Here is a 13,650-nt window from a genome sequence, read left to right on the forward strand (position 1 = left end):
AGCAGAAATGGAACGGTTTGCAGGAGAAACTTTTACTCTGGTTTCTCTGTCTATTTCCAAGTGCAGGTTGGATGTTCCTGCAGTTTTCACTGTAGAAACGAGTTGGAGCTTGTACCAACCGATATATATGTCTGGAGGGTAAATTGAAACTGAAAAGACACTTTGTGTTGCCAACAAGCTAGGTGAAGGTCGGCTTTCACACACACTTATATCTCAGAAATGAGCATGTGGAGAGACGTTCGTTCATCTAGCACAAAGGGAACGGTTTGCAGGAGAAATTTTACTCTGGTTTGTCAGTCTGTTTCCTAGTGCCGGTAAGAAGTTCCTGCATTTTTCACTATAGAAACGAGTTGGAGCTTGTACCATCCCATATAAATGTATGGTGTGTAGTTTGCAACTGAAAAGAAACTTGGTTTTTCCAACAAGCTATGTGAAAGACGGCTTTCTCACACACTTATCCCACAGAACTGAGCATGTGGAGAGAGTTTCTTTCATCTAGCACAAAGGGAACGGATTGCAGGAGAAACTTTTACTCTGTTTTCTCAGTCGGCTTCCTAGTGCCGGTTTGATGTTACTGTAGTTTTCACTGTAAAAGAGATTTAGAGCTAGTACCTACCCATATATATGTATGGAGTTTAGTTTGCAACTGAAAAGAAACTTTGTGTTCCCAACAAGCTAGGTGAAGGAAGGCTTTCACACACAATTATCTCTAAGAACTGAGCATGGGGAGGGACGTACGTTCATCTAGCACAAATGGAAAGGTTTGCTTGGGAAACCGTTTCTCTGGATTCTCAGTCTGTTTCCTAGTGCCATATGAAGTTCCTGAAGTTTTCAGTGTAAAACCGAGTTGGAACTAGTAACTCCCCATATATATGTTTGGAGTGATATTTGCAACTGGAAAGAAACTTTGTGTTCAAAAACAAGCTGGGTGAATGACGGCTTTTACACACACTTATCTCTCAGAACTGAGCAAGTGGTGAGCCGTTCGTTCATACAGCACAAATGGAACGGGTTGCAGAAGTAACTTTTTCTCTGGTGTCTCAGTCTGTTTCCGAGTGCCGGTTTGAAGTTCCTGCAGTTTTCACTGTATAAACGAGTTGGAGCTATTACCAACCCATATATATGTATGGAATGAAGTTTGCAACTAAAAAGAAACTTTGTTTTCACAACAAGCTAGGTGAACGACGGCTTTCACACACAATTATCTCTGAGAACTTTGCTTGTGGAGAGACGTTCGTTCATCTAGCACAAATGGAACGGTTTGCAGGAGAAACTTTTACACTGGTTTCTCAGTATGTTTCCTAGTGCCGGTTTGAAGTTCCTGCAGTTTTCACTTTAAAACCGAGTTGGAGCTAGTACCTCCCCATAGATATATATTGAGTGTAATTTGCAACTGAAAACAGACTTTGTGATCCCAACAAGCTAGTTGAAGGACGGCTTTCACACACACGTATCTCTCAGAACTTAGCATGTGGAGAGACGTTCGTTCATCTAGCAGAAAGGGAACGTGATGCAGTAGAAACTTTTACTCTGGTTTCTCAGTCGGCTTCCAAGGGTCGGTTTAATTTTCTGGCAGTTTTCACTGTAAAAACGAGTTGGAGCTAGTACAAACACATATATATGTATGGAGTTTAATTTGCAACTGGAAAGAAACTTTCTGTTCCCAACAAGCTAGGTGAATGACGGCTTTAACAGACACTTATCTCTCAGAAATGAGCATGTGGAGAGACGTTCATTCATATAGCAGAAATGGAACGGGTTGCAGGAGAAACTTTTACTCTGGTTTCTCTCTCTATTTCCTAGTGCAGGTTGGATTTTCCTGCAGTTTTCACTGTAGAAACGAGTTGGAGCTAGTACCAACCCATATATATGTCTGGAGTGTAAATTGCAACTGAAAAGAAACTTTGTGTTCCCAACAAGCTAGGTGAAGGACGGCTTTCACACACACTTTTCTCTCAGAACTGAGCATGTGGAGAGACGTTAGTTCATCTAGCACAAAGGGAACGGTTTGCAGGGGAATCTTTTCTCTGGTTTCTCAGTCTGTTTCCTAGTGCCGGTATGAAAATCCTGCAGTTTTCACTGTAGAAACGAGTTGGAGCAAGTACCATCCCATATATATATATTTGGAGTGATGTTTGCAACTGAAAAGATACTTGGTTTTTCCAACAAGCTATGTGAAGTACGGCTTTCTCACACAGTTATCTCTCAGAACTTAGCATGTGGAGAGACGTTCGTTCATCTAGCACAAAGGGAACGGGTTGAAGGGGAAACTTTTACTCTGTTTTCTCAGTTGGCTTCCTAGTGCCGGTTTTATGTTACTGTAGTTTTCAGTGTAAAACAGATTTAGAACTAGTACCTCCCCTTATATATGTATGGAGTTTAGTTTGCAACTGAAAAGAAATCTTGTATTCCCAACAAGCTAGGTGAAGGAAGACTTTCACACACAATTATCTCTCAGAACTGAGCATGGGGAGGGACGTTCGTTCATCTTCACAAATGGAAAGGTTTGCTTGGGAAAACCTTTCTGTGGATTCTCAGTCTGTTTCCTAGTGCAAGTATGAAGTTCCTGCAATTTTCAGTGTAAATCCGAGTTGGAACTAGTACCTCCTCATATATGTATGGAGTGTTGTTTGCAACTGAAAAGAAACTTTGTGTTCAAAAACAAGCTGGGTGAATGACGGCTTTCACACACAATTATCTCTCAGAACTGAGCATGTGGAGAGCCGTTCGTTCATCTAGCACAAAGGGAACGGTTTGCAGGAGTAACTATTTCTCTGGTTTCTCAGTCTGTTTCCTAGTGCCGGTTGGAAATTCCTGCAGTTTTTACTGTAAAACCGATTTGGAGCTAGTAGCTACCCATAGATATATGTTGAGTGTAATTTGCAACTGAAAACAAACTTTGTGTTCCCAACAGGCTAGGTGAAGGACGGCTTTCACACACACGTATCTCTCAGAACTGAGCATGTGGAGAGACGTTCGTTCATCTAGCACAAAGGGAACGGTTTGCAGGAGAAACTTTTACTATGTTTTCTCATTCGGCTTCCTAGTGCCGGTTTAATGTTCCTGCTTTTTTCACTGTAAAACAGTTGTGGAGCTTATACCAACGCATATATATGTATGGAATATAGTTTGCAACTGAAAAGAAACTTTGTTTTCCCAACAAGCTAGGTGAAGTACGGCTTTCACACACACTTATCTCTCAGAACTGAGCATGTGGAGGGACGTTCATTCATCTAGCACAAAGGGAACGGGTTGCAGGGGAAACTTTTACTCTGGTTTCTCAGTCGGCTTCCTAGTGCCGGTTTGATGTTCCTGCATTTTTTACTGTAAAACCGAGTTGAGGTAGTACTTCCCCATATTAATGTATGGAGTGTATTTTGCAAAATAAAGAAACTTTATTTTCCCAAAATCTAGGTGAAGGACGGCTTTCACACACAATTATCTCTCAGAAATGAGCACGTGGAGAGAAGTTCGTTCATCTAGCACAAAGGGAACGGGTTGCAGGAGAAACTTTTACTCTGGTTTCTCAGTCGGCTTCCAAGGGCCGGTTTGAAGTTCCGGCAGATTTCACTGCAAAAACGAATTGGAGCTGGTACAAACACATATATATGTATGGAGTTTAATTTGCAACTGAAAAGAAACTTTGTGTTCCCAACAAGCTAGGTGAAGGACGGCATTCACACATACTTATCTCTCAGAACTGAGCATGGGGAGGGACGTTCGTTCATCTAGCCCAAATGGAAAGGTTTGCTTTGGAAACCCTTTCTCTGAATCTCAGTCTGTTTCCTAGTTCCAGTATGAAGTTCCTGCAGTTTTCATTGTAAAACCGAGTTGGAAGTAGTACATCCTCATATATATGTATGGAGAGTTGTTTGCAACTGAAAAGAAACTTTGTGTTCAAAAACCAGCTGGGTGAATGACGGCTTTCACAGAGATTTATCTCTCAGAACTGAGCAAGTGGCGAGCCGTTCATTCATGTAGCACAAAGGGAACGGTTTTCAGGTGTAACTTTTTCTCTGGTTTCTCAGTCTGTTTCCTAGTGCCGGTTTGAAGTTCCTGAAGTTTTCACTGTATAAACGATTTGGAGCTAGTACCAACCCATATATATGTATGGAATGAAGTTTGCAACTAAAAAGAAACTTTGTTTTCACAACAAGCTATATGAAAGACGGCTTTCACACACAATTATCTCTCAGAACTGAGCATGTGGAGAGACGTTCGTTCATCTAGCACAAATGGAAAGGGATGCAGGAGAAACTTTTACTCTGGTTTCTCAGTATGTTTCCTAGTGCCGGTTTGAAGTTCCTGCAGTTTTCACTGCAAAACCGTGTTGGAGCTAGTACCTCCCCATAGATATATATTGAGAGTAGTTTGCAACTGAAAAAAACCTTGTGTTCCCAACAAGCTAGGTGAAGGACGGCTTTCACACACACTTATCTCTCAGAACTGAGCATGTGGAGATACGTTCGTTCATCTAGCACAAAGGGAAAGGGTTGCAGACGAAACTTTTACTCTGTTTTCTCAGTCGGCTTCTAGTGCCTTTATGATGTTACTGTAGTTTTCACTGTAAAACAGATTTAGAGCTAGTACCTCCCGATATATATTTGTATGGAGTGTAGTTTGCAACTGAAAAGAATCTTTGTGTTCCCAACAAGCTAGGTGAATGAAGGCTTTCACACATAATTTTCTCTCAGAACTGAGCATGGGGAGGGAAATTCGTTCATCTAGCACAAATGGAAAGGTTTGTTTGGGAAAGTCTTTCTCTGGATTCTCAGTCTGTTTCCTAGTTCCAGTATGAAGTTCCTGCAGTTTTCACTGTAAAACCGAGTTGGAAATAGTACCCCCCCCATAGAAATATATGGAGTGTAATTTGCAACTGAAAAGAAACTATGTGTTCCCAACAAGCTAGGTGAACGACGGCTTTCACACACACTTATCTCTCAGACCTGAGCATGAGGAGAGAATTTCGTTCATCTAGCACAAATGGAACGGTTTGCAGGAAAAACTTTTACAATTTTTTCTCTGTCTGCTTCATTGTGCCGGTTTAATGTTCCTGTAGTTTTCACTGTAAAACCGAGTTGGAGCTAGTACAAACACATATATATGTATGGAGTTTAATTTGCAACTGAAAAGAAACTTTGTGTTCCCAACAAGCTAGTTGAAGGACGGCTTTCACACACACATATCTCTCAGAACTGAGCATGTGGAGACACGTTGGTTCATTTAGCAGAAATGGAACGGGTTGTAGGAGAAACTTTTACTCTCGTTTCTCTGTCTATTTCCTAGTGCAGGTTGGATGTTCCTGCAGTTTTCACTGTAAAAACAAGATGGAGCTATTTCCTTCCCATAGATTTATATGGAGTGTATATTGCAACTGAAAAGATCCTTTGTGTTCCCAACAAGATAGTTGAATACGCTTTCACACACACTTATCTGTGAGAACTGATCATGTGGAGAGACGTTCGTTCATCTAGCCCAAAGGAACGTGTTGCAGGAGAAAATTATACTCTGGTTTCTCACTCGGCTTCCAAGGGTCGGTTTGAAGTTCCGGCAGTTTTCACTGTAAAAACGAGTTGGAGCTAGTACAAACACATATATATGTATGGAGTTTAATTTGCAACTGAAAAGAAACTTTGTGTTCCCAACAAGCTAGTTGAAGGACGGCTTTCACACACACTTATCTCTCAGAACTGAGCATGTGGAGACACGTTCGTTCATCTACCAGAAATGGAACGGGTTGTAGGAGAAACTTTTACTCTCGTTTCTCTGTCTATTTCCTAGGGCAGGTTGGATGTTCCTGCAGTTTTCACTGTAGAAACGAGTTGGAGCTAGTACCCACCCTTATATATGTATGGAGTGTAAATTGCAACTGAAAAGAAACTGTGTTCCCAACAAGCTAGGTGAAGGACGGCTTTCACACACACTTATCTCTCAGAACTGAGCATGTGGAGAGACGTTCGTTCATCTAGCACAAAGGGAACGTTTTGCATGGAAATCTTTCTCTGGTTTGTCTGTCTGTTTCCTAGTGCCGGTATGAAGTTCCTGCAATTTTCACTATAGAAACGAGTTGGAGCTAGTACCATCCCATATATATGTATGGTGTGTAGTTTGCAACTGAAAAGAAACTTGGTTTATCCAACAAGCTATGGAAAGGACGGCTTTCTCACACACTATCCCACAGAACTGAGCATGTGGAGAGAGGTTCTTTCATCTAGCACAAGGGGAACAGATTGCAGGAGAAACATTTACTCTGGTTTCTCAGTCGGCTTCCTAGTGCCGGTTTGATGTTACTGTAGTTTTCAGTGTAAAACACATTTAGAGCTAGTACCTCCCCATATATATGTATGGAGTTTATTTTGCAACTGAAAAGAAACTTTGTGTTCCCAACAAGCTAGGTGAAGGAAGGCTTTCACACACAATTATCTCTCAGAACTGAGCATGGGGAGGGACGTTCGTTCATCTAGCACAAATGGAAAGTTTTGCTTGCGAAACCCTTTCTCTGGATTCTCAGTCTCTTTCCTAGTGCCATATGAATTTCCTGCAATTTTCAGTGAAAAACCGAGTTGGAACTAGTACCTCCCCATATATATGTTTGGAGTGTTGTTTGCAACTGAAAACAAACTTTGTGTTCAAAAACAAGCTGGGTGAATGACGGCTTTCACACACACTTATCTCTCAGAACTGAGCAAGTGGAGAGCCTTTCGTTCATGTAGCAAAAATGGAACGGGTTGCAGGAGTAACTTTTTCTCAGGTTTCACAGTCTGTTTCCTAGTGCCGGTTTGAAGTTCCTGCAGTTTGAACTGTAAAACCGAGTTGGAGCTAGTAACTCCCCATAGATATATATTGAGTGTAATTGGCAACTGAAAACAAACTTTGTGATCCCAACAAGTTAGTTGAAGGACGGCTTTCACACACACGTAACTCTCAGAACTTAGCATGTGGAGAGACGTTCGTTCATCTAGCACAAATTGAACGGGTTGCAGGAGAAACGCTTTTCTGGTTCCTAAGTCTGTTTCCTAGTGCCAGTATGAAGTTCCTGCAGTTTTCACTGTAAAACCTGTTGGAACTAGTACCTCCCCAAAGAAATATATGGAGTGTATTTTGCAACTGAAATAAACTTTGTGTTCACAACAAGCTAGGTGAACGAAGGCTTTCACACACACTTATCTCTCAGAACTGAGCATGTGGAGAGACGTTCGTTCATGTAGCAGAAAGGAACGGGTTGCAGGAGAAACTTTTACTCTAGTTTCTCAGTCGGCATCCTAGTCCCGGTTGGATGTTCCTGCAGTTTTCACTGTAAAACCGAGTTTTAGCTAGTAACAACCCATATATATGTATGGATTGTAGTTTGCAACGGAAAAGAAACTTTGTGTTCCCAACAAGCTTGGTGAAGGACGGCATTCACACAACCTTATTTCTCAGAAATGAGCATGTTGATTGATGTTCGTTCATCTAGCACAAAGGGAACGTGTTGCAGGAGAAACTTTTACTCTGGTTTCTCAGTCTGCTTCCTAGTGCCGGTTTCATGTTCCTGCAGTTTTCACTGTAAAACCGAGTTGGAGCTAGTACCAAACATATATATGTATGTATTGTTGATTGCAACTGAAAAGATCTTTGTGTTCCCAACAAGCTAGTTGAAGTACGCTTTCACACACACTTCTCTCTCAGAACTGAGCATGTGGAGAGACGTTCGTTCATCTAGCACGAATGGAACGTGTTACAGTAGAAACTTTTACTCTGGTTTCTCAGTCGGCTTCCAAGGGCCGGATTGAAGTTCCGGCAGTTTTCACTGTAAAAACGAGTTGGAGCTAGTACAAACACATATATATGAATGGAGTTTAATTTGCAACTGGAAAGAAACTTTGTGTTGCCAACAAGCTAGGTGAAGGTCGGCTTTCACACACACTTATCTCTCAGAAATGAGCATGTGGAGAGACGTTCGTTCATCTAGCACAAAGGGAACGGTTTGCAGGAGAAACTTTTACTCTGGTTTGTCAGTCTGTTTCCTAGTGCCGGTAAGAATTTCCTGCATTTTTCACTATAGAAACGAGTTGGAGCTTGTACAATCCCATATATATGTATGGTTTGTAGTTTGCAACTGAAAAGAAACTTTGTGTTCACAACAAGCTAGCTGAAGGACGGCTTTAATACACACTTATCTCTCAGAACTGAGCATGTGGAGAGACGTTCGTTCATCTAGCAAAAAGGGAACGGGTTGCAGGAGAAACTTTTACTCTGGTTTCTCAGTCTATTTCCTAGTGCAAGTTGGATGTTCGTGCAGTTTTCACTGTAAAACCGTGTTGTAGCTAGGACTTCCCCATAGATATATATGGAGTATAAATTGCAACGGAAAAGAAATTTTGTGTTCCCCACAAGGTAGGTGAAGAACGCTTTCACACACACTTATCTCCCAGAACTGAGCATGTGGAGAGAGGTTCGTTCATCTAGCACAATGGGAACGGTTTGCAGGAGAAACTTTTGCTCTGGTTTCTCAGTCTGTTTCCTAGTGCCGGTTTGAAGTTCCTGCAGTTTTCACTTTAAAACCGAGTTGGAGCTAGTACCTCCTCATAGATATATATTGAGTGTAATTTGCAACTGAAAACAGACTTTGTGATCCCAACAAGCTAGTTGAAGGACGGCTTTCACACACACGTATCTCTCAGAACTTAGCATGTGGAGAGACGTTCGTTCATCTAGCAGAAAGGGAACGTGATGCAGTAGAAACTTTTACTCTGTTTTCTCAGTCGGCTTCCTAGTGCCGGTTTGATGTTACTGTAGTTTTCACTGTAAAAGAGATTTAGAGCTAGTACCTACCCATATATATGTATGGAGTTTAGTTTGCAACTGAAAAGAAACTTTGTGTTCCCAACAAGCTAGGTGAAGGAAGGCTTTCACACACAATTATCTCTAAGAACTGAGCATGGGGAGGGATGTTCGTTCATCTAGCACAAATGGAAAGGTTTGCTTGGGAAACCGTTTCTCTGGATTCTCAGTCTGTTTCCTAGTGCCATATGAAGTTCCTGAAGTTTTCAGTGTAAAACCGAGTTGGAACTAGTAACTCCCCATATATATGTTTGGAGTGATATTTGCAACTGGAAAGAAACTTTGTGTTCAAAAACAAGCTGGGTGAATGACGGCTTTTACACACACTTATCTCTCAGAACTGAGCAAGTGGTGAGCCGTTCGTTCATGCAGCACAAATGGAACGGGTTGCAGAAGTAACTTTTTCTCTGGCGTCTTAGTCTGTTTCCGAGTGCCGGTTTGAAGTTCCTGCAGTTTTCACTGTATAAACGAGTTGGAGCTATTACCAACCCATATATATGTATGGAATGAAGTTTGCAACTAAAAAGAAACTTTGTTTTCACAACAAGCTAGGTGAACGACGGCTTTCACACACAATTATCTCTGAGAACTTTGCTTGTGGAGAGACGTTCGTTCATCTAGCACAAATGGAACGGTTTGCAGGAGAAACTTTTACACTGGTTTCTCAGTATGTTTCCTAGTGCCGGTTTGAAGTTCCTGCAGTTTTCACTTTAAAACCGAGTTGGAGCTAGTACCTCCCCATAGATATATATTGAGTGTAATTTGCAACTGAAAACAGACTTTGTGATCCCAACAAGCTAGTTGAAGGACGGCTTTCACACACACGTATCTCTCAGAACTTAGCATGTGGAGAGACGTTCGTTCATCTAGCAGAAAGGGAACGTGATGCAGTAGAAACTTTTACTCTGGTTTCTCAGTCGGCTTCCAAGGGCCGGTTTAATTTTCTGGCAGTTTTCACTGTAAAAACGAGTTGGAGCTAGTACAAACACATATATATGTATGGAGTTTAATTTGCAACTGGAAAGAAACTTTCTGTTCCCAACAAGCTAGGTGAATGACGGCTTTAACAGACACTTATCTCTCAGAAATGAGCATGTGGAGAGACGTTCATTCATATAGCAGAAATGGAACGGGTTGCAGGAGAAACTTTTACTCTGGTTTCTCTCTCTATTTCCTAGTGCAGGTTGGATTTTCCTGCAGTTTTCACTGTAGAAACGAGTTGGAGCTAGTACCAACCCATATATATGTCTGGAGTGTAAATTGCAACTGAAAAGAAACTTTGTGTTCCCAACAAGCTAGGTGAAGGACGGCTTTCACACACACTTTTCTCTCAGAACTGAGCATGTGGAGAGACGTTAGTTCATCTAGCACAAAGGGAACGGTTTGCAGGGGTATCTTTTCTCTGGTTTCTCTGTCTGTTTCCTAGTGCCGGTGTGAAGATCCTGCAGTTTTCACTGTAGAAACGAGTTGGAGCAAGTACCATCCCATATATATATATTTGGAGTGATGTTTGCAACTGAAAAGAAACTTGGTTTTTCCAACAAGCTATGTGAAGTACGGCTTTCTCACACACTTATCTCTCAGAACTTAGCATGTGGAGAGACGTTCGTTCATCTAGCACAAAGGGAACGGGTTGAAGGGGAAACTTTTACTCTGTTTTCTCAGTTGGCTTCCTAGTGCCGGTTTTATGTTACTGTAGTTTTCAGTGTAAAACAGATTTAGAGCTAGTACCTCCCCTTATATATGTATGGAGTTTAGTTTGCAACTGAAAAGAAATCTTGTATTCCCAACAAGCTAGGTGAAGGAAGACTTTCACACACAATTATCTCTCAGAACTGAGCATGGGGAGGGACGTTCGTTCATCTTCACAAATGGAAAGGTTTGCTTGGGAAAACCTTTCTGTGGATTCTCAGTCTGTTTCCTAGTGCCAGTATGAAGTTCCTGCAATTTTCAGTGTAAAACCGAGTTGGAACAATTACCTCCCCATATATATGTATGGAGTGTTGTTTGCAACTGAAAAGAAACTTTGTGTTCAAAACAAGCTGGGTGAATGACGGTTTTCACACACTCTTATCTCTCAGAACTGAGCAAGTGGAGAGCTGTTCGTTCATGTAACACAAAGGGAACGGGTTGCAGGGGTAACTTTTTCTCTGGTTTCTCAGTCTGTTTCCTAGGGCCGGTTTGAAGTTCCTTCAGTTTTCACTGTATAAACGAGTTGGAGCTAGTACCAACCCATATATATGTATGAAATGAAGTTTGCAATTAAAAAAACTTTGTTTTCACAACAAGCTATGTGAACGACGGCTTTCACACACACTTATCTCTCAGAATTGAGCATGTGGAGAGACTTCCGTTCATCTAGCACAAATGGAACGGTTTGCAGGAGAAACTTTTACTCTTTTTTCTCAGTCGGCTTCCTTGTGCCAGTTTAATGTTACAGTAGATTTCACTGTAAAACCGAGTTGGAGCTAGTACCAACCCATATATATGTATCGAGTGTATTTTGCAACTGAAAAGAAATTTTGTGTTCCCAAAAAGCTAGGTGAAGGACGGCTTTAACACACTTATCTCTCAGAACTGAACATTTGGAGAGACGTTCGTTCATCTAGCACAAAGGGAATGGGTTGCAGGTGGAACTTTTACTGTGGATTCTCTGTTGGCTTCCTAGTGCCGGTTTAATGTTCCTGCAGTATTCACTGTAAAACCGAGTTGGAGCTAGTACCAACCCATATACATGTATGAAATGAAGTTTGTAATTAAAAAAACTTTATTTTCTCAACAAGCTAGGTGAACGACGGCTTTCACACACACTTATCTCTCAGAATTGAGCATGTGGAGAGACTTCCGTTCATCTAGCACAAATGGAACGGTTTGCAGGAGAAACTTTTACTCTTTTTTCTCAGTCGGCTTCCTTGTGCCAGTTTAATGTTACAGTAGATTTCACTGTAAAACCGAGTTGGAGCTAGTACCAACCCATATATATGTATCGAGTGTATTTTGCAACTGAAAAGAAATTTTGTGTTCCCAACAAGCTAGTTGAACTACGGCTTTCACACACACTTATCTCTCAGTACTGAGCATGTGGAGAGAGGTTCGTTCATCTCGCAGAAATGGAACGGGTTGCAGGAGAAACTTTTACTCTGGTTTCTCTGTCTATTTCCAAGTGCAGGTTGGATGTTCCTGCAGTTTTCACTGTAGAAACGAGTTGGAGCTTGTACCAACCCATATATATATCTGGAGGGTAAATTGCAACTGAAAAGACTCTTTGTGTTGCCAACAAGCTAGGTGAAGGTCGGCTTTCACACACACTTATCTCTCAGATCTGAGCATGTGGAGAGAGGTTCGTTCATCTATCACAAAGGAAACGGGTTGCAGGAGAAACTTTTACTCTGGTATCTCAGTCGGCTTCCTAGTGCTGGGTTTATGTTCCTGCAGTTTTCACTGTAAAACCGAGTTGGAGCTAGAACAAACCCATATATAAGTTTGTATTGTAGTTTGCAAATGAAAAGAAACTTTGTGATCCCAACAAGCTAGGTGAAGGAAGGTTTTCACACACAATTATCTCTCAGAGCTGAACATGGGGAGGGACGTTCATTCATCTAGCAGAAATGGAAAGGTTTGCTTGGGAAACTCTTTCTCTGGGTTCTCAGTCTTTTTCCTAGTGCCAGTATGAAGTTCCTGCAGTTTTCACTGTAAAATCGAGTTGAAACTAGTACCTCCCCATATATATTTAACGATTGTACTTTGCAACTGAAAAGAAACTTTGTGTTCCCAACAAGCTAGCTGAAGGACGGCTTTCACACACACTTATCTCTCAGAACTGAGCAAGTGGCGAGACTTTCGTTCATCTAGCACAAAGGGAATGGGTTGCAGGAGAAAGTTTTACTCTAGTTTCTCAGTCTATTTCCTAGTGCAAGTTGGAAGTTCCTGCAGTTTTCACTCTAAAACCGTGTTGGGGCTAGTAACTCCCCATAGATATATATGGAGTATAAATTGTAACTGAAAAGAAACTTTGTGTTCCCAACAAGCTAGGTGAAGAACGCATTCACACACACTGATCTCCCAGAACTGAGCATGTGGAGAGAGGTTCGTTCATCAAACACAAAGGGAACGTGTTGCAGGAGAAACTTAACTCTGGTTTCTCAGTCGGCTTCCAAGGTCCGGCTTGAAGTTCCGGCAGTTTTCACTGTAAAAACGAGTTGGAGCTAGTACAAACACACATATATGTATGGAGTTTAATTTGCAACTGAAAAGAAAATTTGTGTTCCCAACAAGATATATGAAGGACGGCTTTCACACACACTTATCTCTCAGAACTGAGCATGTGGATAGACGTTCGTTCATTTAGCACAAAACGAAGGTGATGCAGGAGAAACTTTTACTTCGGTTTCTCAGTCTGTTTCCTAGTGCAGGTTGGAATTTCCTGCAGTTTTCACTGTAAAACCGAGTTGGAGCTAGTACGTCCCATTAGATATATATGGAGTGTAAATAGCAACTGAAAAGAAACTTTATGTTCCCAACAAGCTAGGTGAAGGGCTGCTTTCACACACACTTATCCCTCAGAACTGATCATGTGGAGAGACGTTCGTTCATATATCTCAAAGGGAACGGGTTGCAGGAGAAACTTTTACTCTGGTTTCTCTGTCTGTTTCTTAGTGCCGGTATGAAGTTCCTGCAGTTTTCACTGTAGAAACGAGTTGGAGCTAGTACCTCCACATATATATGTATGGAGTGTAGTTTGCAACTGAAAATAAACTTTGTGTTCCCAACAAGCTATGTGAAGGACGGCTTTCTAACACACTTATCTCTCAGATCTGAGCATGTGGA

The sequence above is a fragment of the Camelus bactrianus genome, chromosome 19 (assembly GCF_048773025.1).
Source record: "Camelus bactrianus isolate YW-2024 breed Bactrian camel chromosome 19, ASM4877302v1, whole genome shotgun sequence".
NCBI lineage: Eukaryota > Metazoa > Chordata > Mammalia > Artiodactyla > Camelidae > Camelus > Camelus bactrianus.